The sequence below is a fragment of the Chiloscyllium plagiosum genome, chromosome 11 (genome assembly GCF_004010195.1).
Source record: "Chiloscyllium plagiosum isolate BGI_BamShark_2017 chromosome 11, ASM401019v2, whole genome shotgun sequence".
In the NCBI taxonomy this organism is placed as follows: Eukaryota; Metazoa; Chordata; class Chondrichthyes; order Orectolobiformes; family Hemiscylliidae; genus Chiloscyllium; species Chiloscyllium plagiosum.
Genome location: NC_057720.1, coordinates 2124883 through 2133543, shown reverse-complemented (window position 1 = coordinate 2133543; position 8661 = coordinate 2124883). Strand labels below are relative to the sequence as shown.

Below are 8661 nucleotides of genomic sequence, written 5' to 3'. Positions count from 1 at the left end.
GACCACGCTGTTGTATATATGGAAACTAAGGCGAGGAACAATGGGACATCCCCTTGGCATTGGCGTATGGACCCCTTCTTAATGAAAGATAGTAAATTTGTAAAGTACTTCTCTCAAGAATTTAAAACTTTTTTAGAAATTAATTCAGGTACAGCTAGCAACCCGTCAATGATGTGGGAGACCGTCAAAGCTTACACGCGAGGCTTGATCATCTCCTACTCAGCGACCCAGAAGAAATTAAAGGGAGAACAACAGCGTCTGCTTGAAGCCTGCTTAAAAGCGGTTGAAACAGCATACACTGATAGACCTTCTATTATTAAATTGCAAAGGATTACAGCTCTTAGGACAGCTCTAAACACTACGCTTACTCAAACGGCTAAGAGGGAAATATTATTTGCAAAGCAAAGGTTATATGAATATGGCGACAAATCGGGTAGATACTTAGCATTTCTTGCAAAGAAAAAAAAGGCCCCTCAGACTATTATGTCTATCAAAGATAGTACGGGTATTTTGACTCATGATCATAAAAAGATTAATCGACCTTTAGAAAATTCAATTCTGAGTTATATAAATCACAGGATTGTGAAGGTAGGACGAAGAGGATGCAGTCATTTTTTAAAAATTTGACTTTTCCAGACCTAACTCCGGAACAAGTATCGGTCCTAAATGCTCCTCTTACACCCCAAGAAATAGTTGATGCAATTAGGCACCTTCAAAATGCTTTCAAGCTGAATTCTATAAAGAATTTACAGAAATACTGGTTGGTCCACTTATGGACATGTATAACTATGCATATAGTCAGGGCTGTCTCCCGCCTTCGCTGAAAGAGGCAAATATTTCTCTTATCCTTAAAAAAGGAAAGGACCCAGAAGATTGTACATCATACAGACCAATATCCTTGCTAAATGTAGATTTTAAAATCCTCTCTAAAACGTTAGCACTGAGATTAGAAAGGATACTGCCACATATTATAAAGGAGGATCAGACGGGGTTTATTGAGGGCCGTAGATCATCCAATAATGTTAGAAGGGTTCTGAATATGATTCAAGCTTGTCATCAGTGAAAGATACCAGGAGTAGTGGTTTCATTCGACGCGGAAAAGGCATTTGATAGGGTCGAATGGTCATATTTGTTTTACACATTGGAGAGGTTTGGCGTTGGACAGGTGTTTACCAAATGGGTCTCAACATTGTATAGTGATCCCAAAGCAGTTGTGGTTACCATTGGATTAGGTTCGGATAGCTTCAGTGTGGGTAGGGGCTGCCGTCAGGGATGTCCTCTCTCGCCATTGTTATTTACGCTAATAATTGAACCACTAGCAGAAGCTATATGAGCTGATCCTAATATAACAGCCCCGAGGATTGGTACAGGTAAACATAAAATTACCCTTTATGCAGATGATGTTCTATTCCTCAGTAATCCTCTGATGTCCGTACCTCGCCTAATTCAAGTTATTAATACATTTAGCGCATTCTCAGGCTATAAAATTAATTTTTCAAAATCGGAGGCTATGCCAATGGGTGGCCTTGCTATGACACCCCACTTAGTGGACGGATCCCTTTTTCCCTTTCGTTGGTCCCTGGGGGGCTTCTTATATTTAGACATTTTTATTACTCCAGTATTTGGTCAGTTGTATAAGGCTAATTTTGTGCATTTACTGGAAAGGATAAGGCAGGACCTCCAGCGATTGGGAGACCTTCCAATTTCCTGGTTGGGTAGAATAGCACTAATTAAAATGAATGTCCTGCCCCGTCTCCTATATCCTATGAGAATGCTTCCGGTGATGCTGCCGAGGATGGCTCTACGTAAATTATATGGCTGGCTGGGTTCCTTTATCTGGAATCATAGACGGCCCCTCATTAAGCTGAAGAAGCTACAGCTTCCACAGGCAAGGGGATGATTGGACTTCCCAGATTTTAGGAAATATTAGTTAAGTTCCCTATTAAGTTACATAGCTGATTGGGTCTTGTCTGATCCACAATCAATCTGGTTGGACATCGAGGCCTCTCAAGTAAAATACCCACTTATTAACCTTTTATTTTCAGACAAGAGGAAAATCATTACAGATCACTGTAAAAACCCTATAATACTAACCACAATTAAGGCTTGGAATATAATGCGGCAAAATGAGGGTAATTCACATAAAACATCCCCTTATGCACCGATAGTGGGAGCCTGGGGATTCCAACCGGGGTTTACAGATGCCACTTTTAAACTCTGGAGATCCAGGGGAGATCCAGGGGTATCTCATGTCTAGGGGACCTATTTAAAGATGGGGTCCTGATGTCTTTTGAACAGCTGTGTCAGAAATTTGGATTACCTAATGGAGACCTCTTTCGATACTTCCAAATTCGAGACTATATACAGAAGAAGACTACGTTATTAGATAGTCTTTATAAATCAGATAGAGAATGTAGTGTCCTACGACTAGTGGGGGTATCTTCTGTCAGTACTATTTATCATTTACTACATGATGAAGTATCGGAGATATGGATAATCTGCTTAAAACATGGGATCAGGATTTGGGACTAGAAATCTCTGAAGAAACATGGAATGATATTTGGGAAAACGCTAGAAGAATTACTATCTGTAACAGAACCCAGGCTATCCAGCTGAAGATACTTCATAGGGCCCATATAGCACCGGTTCGATTGGCAAAATTTAAGGCAGGAGCACCTCCAATGTGTCCAAATGTAAAATAGAGGTGGGCACTCTTGTACATTGCCTATGGACCCGTCATAAGATCCATAGATATTGGACTAAAGTAGCATGTACCCTGACAGAAATTTTAGGAACGGAAATTAAAGTGGACCCTGTATCTCTCCTTTTGGGCTTTTCGAACTTTCCCTCCCTGGACATGTACGGGAAGAGACTATTTTCTATTCTTTCTTTCTGTGCAAGGAAAAATATTTTGGTGAACTGGGTGGTTGAGGACTTGACTTTCAAATTGGTACAGATTAATTATGGAATGTATTCCCCTTGACCTCCTTACAAATATGGTGCACTGAAAGACCGAATTATTTTATAAAATATGGCAGCCCTTCTTGAATTACATAAATACAGATATTTCGGCTATCCTAACAAGGGCTTTTATTTAATTGAGATTACAAACTTGGCTGGTCCGGGGCCCCTTAGGAGAGGAATCCCACACGAATACGGGTTTTATTACATTTGATGTTAACACATTCCGAACATGTAAGAGACTTAAATATACACTCTGGTTAGTTGTAGGTTAGACTAGTAGACAGTTGAGTTTTGTTTTTTTTTCTTTTTCGGTATTTTTTTCTTTTGTTAAATTTTGGCTATCGTATATTTGATTTAATTTTTCTCAATGTTTGTATTTGAGAGTTTTGTTTATTTTTGTAAACTTGTAAAAATGTTAAATCTCTAATAAAAATATCTATATAAAAAAAAAGAAGGCATACGGTGTGTTAGCTTTTATTGGTAGAGGGATTGATTTTCGGAACCATGAAGTCATGTTGCAGCTGTACAAAACTCTGATGCGGCCGCACTAGATGTATTGCATGCAGTTCTGGTCACTGCATTATAGGAAGGATGTGGAAGCTTTGGAAAGGGTTAAGAGGAGATTTACTCGAATGTTGCCTGGTATGGAGGGAAGGTCTTATGAGGAAAGGCTGAGGGATGTGAGGCTGTTTTCATTAGAGAGAAGAAGGTTGAGAGGTGATTTAATTGAGACATATAAGACATTCAGAGGGTTAGATAGGATGGACAGTGAGAGCCTTTTTCCTCGGATGGTGATGGCTAGCACAGGGAGACATAGCTTTAAATTGAGGGGTGATAGATATAGTACAGAGGTAGCTTCTTTACTCAGAGAGTAGTAGGGGCGTGAAACGCACTGCCTGCAACAGTAGTAGACTCGCCAACTTTAAGGGCATTTAAGTGGACATTGGATACTTATAGATGAGAATGGAATAGTACAGGTTTAGATAGGCTTCAGATTTGTTTCACAGAGAGGCGCAACATCGAGGGCCGAAGAGCCTGTACTGCGCTGTCGTGCTCTATGTTCTGTTGGCTAGGTCACCAGGGAGAGATCAGATAGGGTCCCAGTTTAAAGAATCATTCATTGCAGCCTTTGATGTCTGATACATGCAATCAAATTACTTGAATGGTAAATAGGATAAGGCTGTTTAAAAAGTAAATGGGTTCCTTGGGGTTATTCACGTTATTGGAGTACAATAGCAAGGACATTATGTTAAAACGCTGTAAAACACAGTGAGGCCTCAGCATTGCCTTTCGAAACAGCTTTTAAATGAGGAGAAAGCTGTTAAGTATTTTAAAAAATTGAATGACAAATCTGACATCAGGTGATGCAATGGATGAGATGTTAAACCAATGATTTGTCTGACCTCTCCTGAATGTTAAAGTCAATATTTGGACTACATTGTTCAATTGAAGGCGGCTTTGGCTTGCTTTCATTGGTCAGAGCATTGTGCATAAAAATTGGTTATGTCATGTTGTGGCTTTAAAGGACATTGGTGAGCCCACTTTTAGAGTATTCTATACATTTCTGGTTGCCTTGCTTAATATATTAAAGGATATTATTAAATTGGAACGGATGCAGAATTGATTTACAAAGATGTTACCAGGACTGGAGGCTTTGAGTTATAACAACTGGCTGGATAGGCTGGGACCTTTTTCCCTGCAGCATCGGAGGTTGGAGGGTAATGTTAGAGAAGTTTATAAAATCATGATGGGCATAGATAGAGTGAAAAGCAATTTTCCCCAGGGTGGGGAGCTCAAAACTAAACAGCATAATTTTAATGTGAGAGGAGAAATATTTGCAGGTCCTAAATCAAGTTTCAGGGACGCAAGATGGCACCAGCAAGCAAGAAGTTGGTTTGAAGTGTGTCTACTTCAACGCCAGGAGCATCAGGACCGAGTTGGGTGAACTTGCAGCATGGGTTGGTACCTGGGACTTCGATGTTGTGGCCATTTCGGAGGCATGGATAGAGCAGGGACAGGAATGGTTGTTGCAGGTTCCAGGATTTAGATGTTTCAGTAAGAACAGAGAAGATGGTAAAAAGAGAGGAGAGGTGTGGCATTGTTGGTCAAGGAAAGTATTATAGTTGCAGAAAGGATGTTTGGGGACTCGTCAACTGAGGTAGTATGGGCTGAGGTTAGAAACAGGACAGGAGAGGTCACCCTGTTGGGAGTTTTCTGTAGGCCTCTGAATAGTTCCAGAGATGTCGAGGAAAGGATAGCAAAGATGATTCTCGACAGGAGTGAGAGAGACAGGGTAGTTGTCATGGGGGACTTCAACTTTCCAAATATTGACTGGGAACACTGTAGTAAGAGTACTATAGTTGGGTCAGTTTTTGTCCAGTGTGTGCAGGAGGGCTTCCTGACACACTATGTAGACACGCCAACAAGGGGCGAAGCCACATTAGATTTGGTACTGGGTAATGAGCCCGGTCAGGTGTTAGACTTGGAAGTAGATGAGCACTTTGGTGATAGCGATTACAATTCTGTTATGTTTACTTTAGTGATAGAAAGGGATAGGTGTATACCACTGGGCAAGAGTTACAGCTGGAGGAAAGGCAATTACAATACGATTAGGCAAGATTTAGGAAGCATAGGATGGGGAAGGAAACTGCAGGGGATAGGCACATTAGAAATGTGGAGCATATTCAAGGAAAAGCTCCTGTGTGTCCTAGATAAGTATGTACCTGTCAGGCAGGGAGGAAACTATAGAGCGCAGGAGCCGTGGTTTACGAAGGAAATGGAATCTCTGGTCAAGAGGAAGAAGAAGACTTATGTTAGGATGAGATGTGAAGGCTCAGTTAGGACGCTTGAGGGTTACAAGGTAGCCAGGAAAGACCTAAAGAGAGAGCTCAGAAGAGCCAGGAGGAGACATGAGAAGTTGTTGGCGGATAGCACAATGGGAGGATATTTAATTGGGGAAAAGGAAACTATGATACTATCAGACGTGAGTTGGAAAGCATGGACTAGGAGCAATTGTTCCATGGAAAGGGCACTATAGACATGTGGAGACTGTTTGAGGAACAGTTGTTGCGAGTGATGCATAAGTGTGTTCCTCTGATACAGGCAAGAAGGGATAAGATAAAGGAACCTGGGATGACGAGAGCGGAGGAGCTTCTCGTCAAAAGAAAGAAGGCAGCTTATGTCAGGTGGAGAAAGCAAGGGTCTTGCTCAGTTCTAGAGGATTACAGGCAGGTGAGGAAGGAGCTCAAAAATGGTCTGAGGAGAGCCAGGAGGGGGCACGAGAAAGACTTGGAAGGAAGGATTAGGGAGAATCCAAAGGCATTTTACACCGATGTGAAGAATAAGAGAATGATCAAAGAAAGAGTAAGGCCGATCAGGGATAGCATAGGGAACTTGTATATAGAGTCTGAGGAAGTAGGGGAAGCCCTAAATGAGTTTTTTGCTTCTGTCTTTACTAAAGAAAAAGACCTTGTAGTGAATGAAACCTTTGAAGAGCAGGTACGCAAGCTGGAACGGATAGAGATAGAGGAAGCTGATGTGCTGAAAATTTCGACAAACATTAAGATTGACAAGTCGCCAGGGCCAGACCAGATTTGTCCTCGGCTGCTTTGGGAAGCGAGAAATGTGCTTGCTTCGCCGCTTGCGAAGATCTTTGCATCCTTGCTCTCCACTGGTGTCATACCTGAGGACTGGAGGGAGGCAAATGTAATTCCTCTCTTCAAGAAAAGAAATAGGGAAATCCCTGGCAATTACAGATCAGTCAGTCTCACGTCTGTCGTCTGCAAGGTGTTAGAAAGGATTCTGAGGGATAGGATTTATGACCATCTGGAAGAGCATAGCTTAATTAAATGCAGTCAGCACGGCTTTGTGAGGGGCAGGTCATGCCTCACAAATCTTACTGAGTTCTTTGAGGAGGTTACTAGACAAGTTGATGAGGGTCAAGCGATGAATGTGGTGTATATGGACTTCAGCAAGGCATTTGATAATGTTCCCCATGGTAGGCTCGTTCAGGAGGTCAGGAGGAATGGGATACAGGGAAATTTAGCTGTCTGGATACAGAATTGGCTGGTTGACAGAAGATAGCGAGTGGTAATGGAAGGAAAGTATTCTCCCTGGAAGCAGTGGCGAGTGGTGTTCCACACGGCTCTGTTCTTGGGCCTCTACTCTTTGTAATTTTTGTTAATGACTTGGATGAGGAGATTGAAGGATGGGTCAGCAAGTTTGCAGATGACACAAAGGTTGGAGGTGTCATTGACAGTATAGAGGGCTGTTGTAGGCTGCAGTGTGACATTGACAGGATGCAGAGATGGGCTGAGAGGTGGCAGATGGAGTTCAACCTGGATAAATGCGAGGTGATGCATTTTGGAAGGTCGAACTTGAAAGTTGAGTACAGGATTAAAGACAGGATTCTTGGCAGTGTGGAGGAACAGAGGGATCTTGGTGTGCAGGTACGTAGATTCCTTAAAATTGCCACCCAAATGGACAGGGTTGTTAAGAAAGCATATGGTGTTTTGGCTTTCATTAACAGGGGTATTGAGTTTAAGAGTCGTGAGATCTTGTTGCAGCTCTATAAAACTTTGGTTAGACCGCACTTGGAATACTGTGTCCAGTTCTGGTCGCCCTATTATAGGAAAGATGTGGATGCTTTGGAGAGGTTTCAGTGGAGGTTTACCAGGATACTGCCTGGACGGGAGGGCTTATCTTACAAAGAGAGGTTGACTGAGCTTGGACTTTTTTCATTGGAAAAAAGAAGGAAGAGAGGGGACCTATTTGAAGTGTACAAGATAATGAGAGGCATAGATAGAGTTGATAGCCAGGGACTTTCTCCCAGGGCAGAAATTGTTAACATGAGGGGTCATAGTTTTAAGCTGTTTGGCGGAAAGTATAGAGGGGATGTCAGAGGTGGGTTCTTTACGCAGAGGGTTATGGGAGCATGGAATGCATTGCCAGCAGCAGTTGTGGAAGCGAGGTTATTGGGGACATTTAAGAGACTGCTGGGCATGCATATGGTCACAGAAATTTGAGGGTTCATACATTAGTTTACCTTACATGAGGATCAATGGTCAGCACAACATCGTGGGCTGAAGGGCCTGTTCTGTGCTGTACTGTTCTATGTTCTAGGATCAGGGTAAACCCTAAGGCTTTCTATAGGTATTTAAGGAATAAAAGAATGATGAGAGTAAGATTAGGGCCAATCAAGGATAGTAGTGGGAAGTTGCATGTGGAGTCAGAGGAGATAGGGGAAGCACTGAATGAATATTTTTCAACAGTATTCACTCTAGAAAACGACAATGTTCTCGAGGAGAATACTGAGATACAGGCTACTAGACTGGGGTGGGATTGAGATTCACAAGGAAGAGGTATTAGAAATCCTGCAGAGTGTGAAAATAGATAAGTCCCCTGGGCCGGATGGGATTTATCCTAGGATCCTCTGGGAAGCCAGGGAGGAGATTGCAGAGCCTTTGGCATTGATCTTTAAATCATCATTGTCTACAGGAATAGTGCCAGAAGACTGGAGGATAGCAAATGTGGTTCCCCTGTTCAAGAAGGGGAGTAAAGACAACCCTGGTAATTATAGACCAATGAGCCTTACTTCAGTTGTAGGTAAAATGTTGGAAAAGGTTATAAGAGATAGGATTTATAATCATCTAGAAAATAATTTGATTAGGGATAGTCAGCATGGTTTTGTGAAGGGTA

At 42.1% G+C, this 8661-nt stretch overlaps 1 protein-coding gene across 1 annotated transcript in view; it reads right to left on the bottom strand.

Moving 5' to 3' along the window:
* The window catches only part of acadm (acyl-CoA dehydrogenase medium chain), a 55150-nt gene that overhangs the window by 4399 nt on the left and 42090 nt on the right, over positions 1 to 8661 (bottom strand). The window lies entirely within an intron of this gene.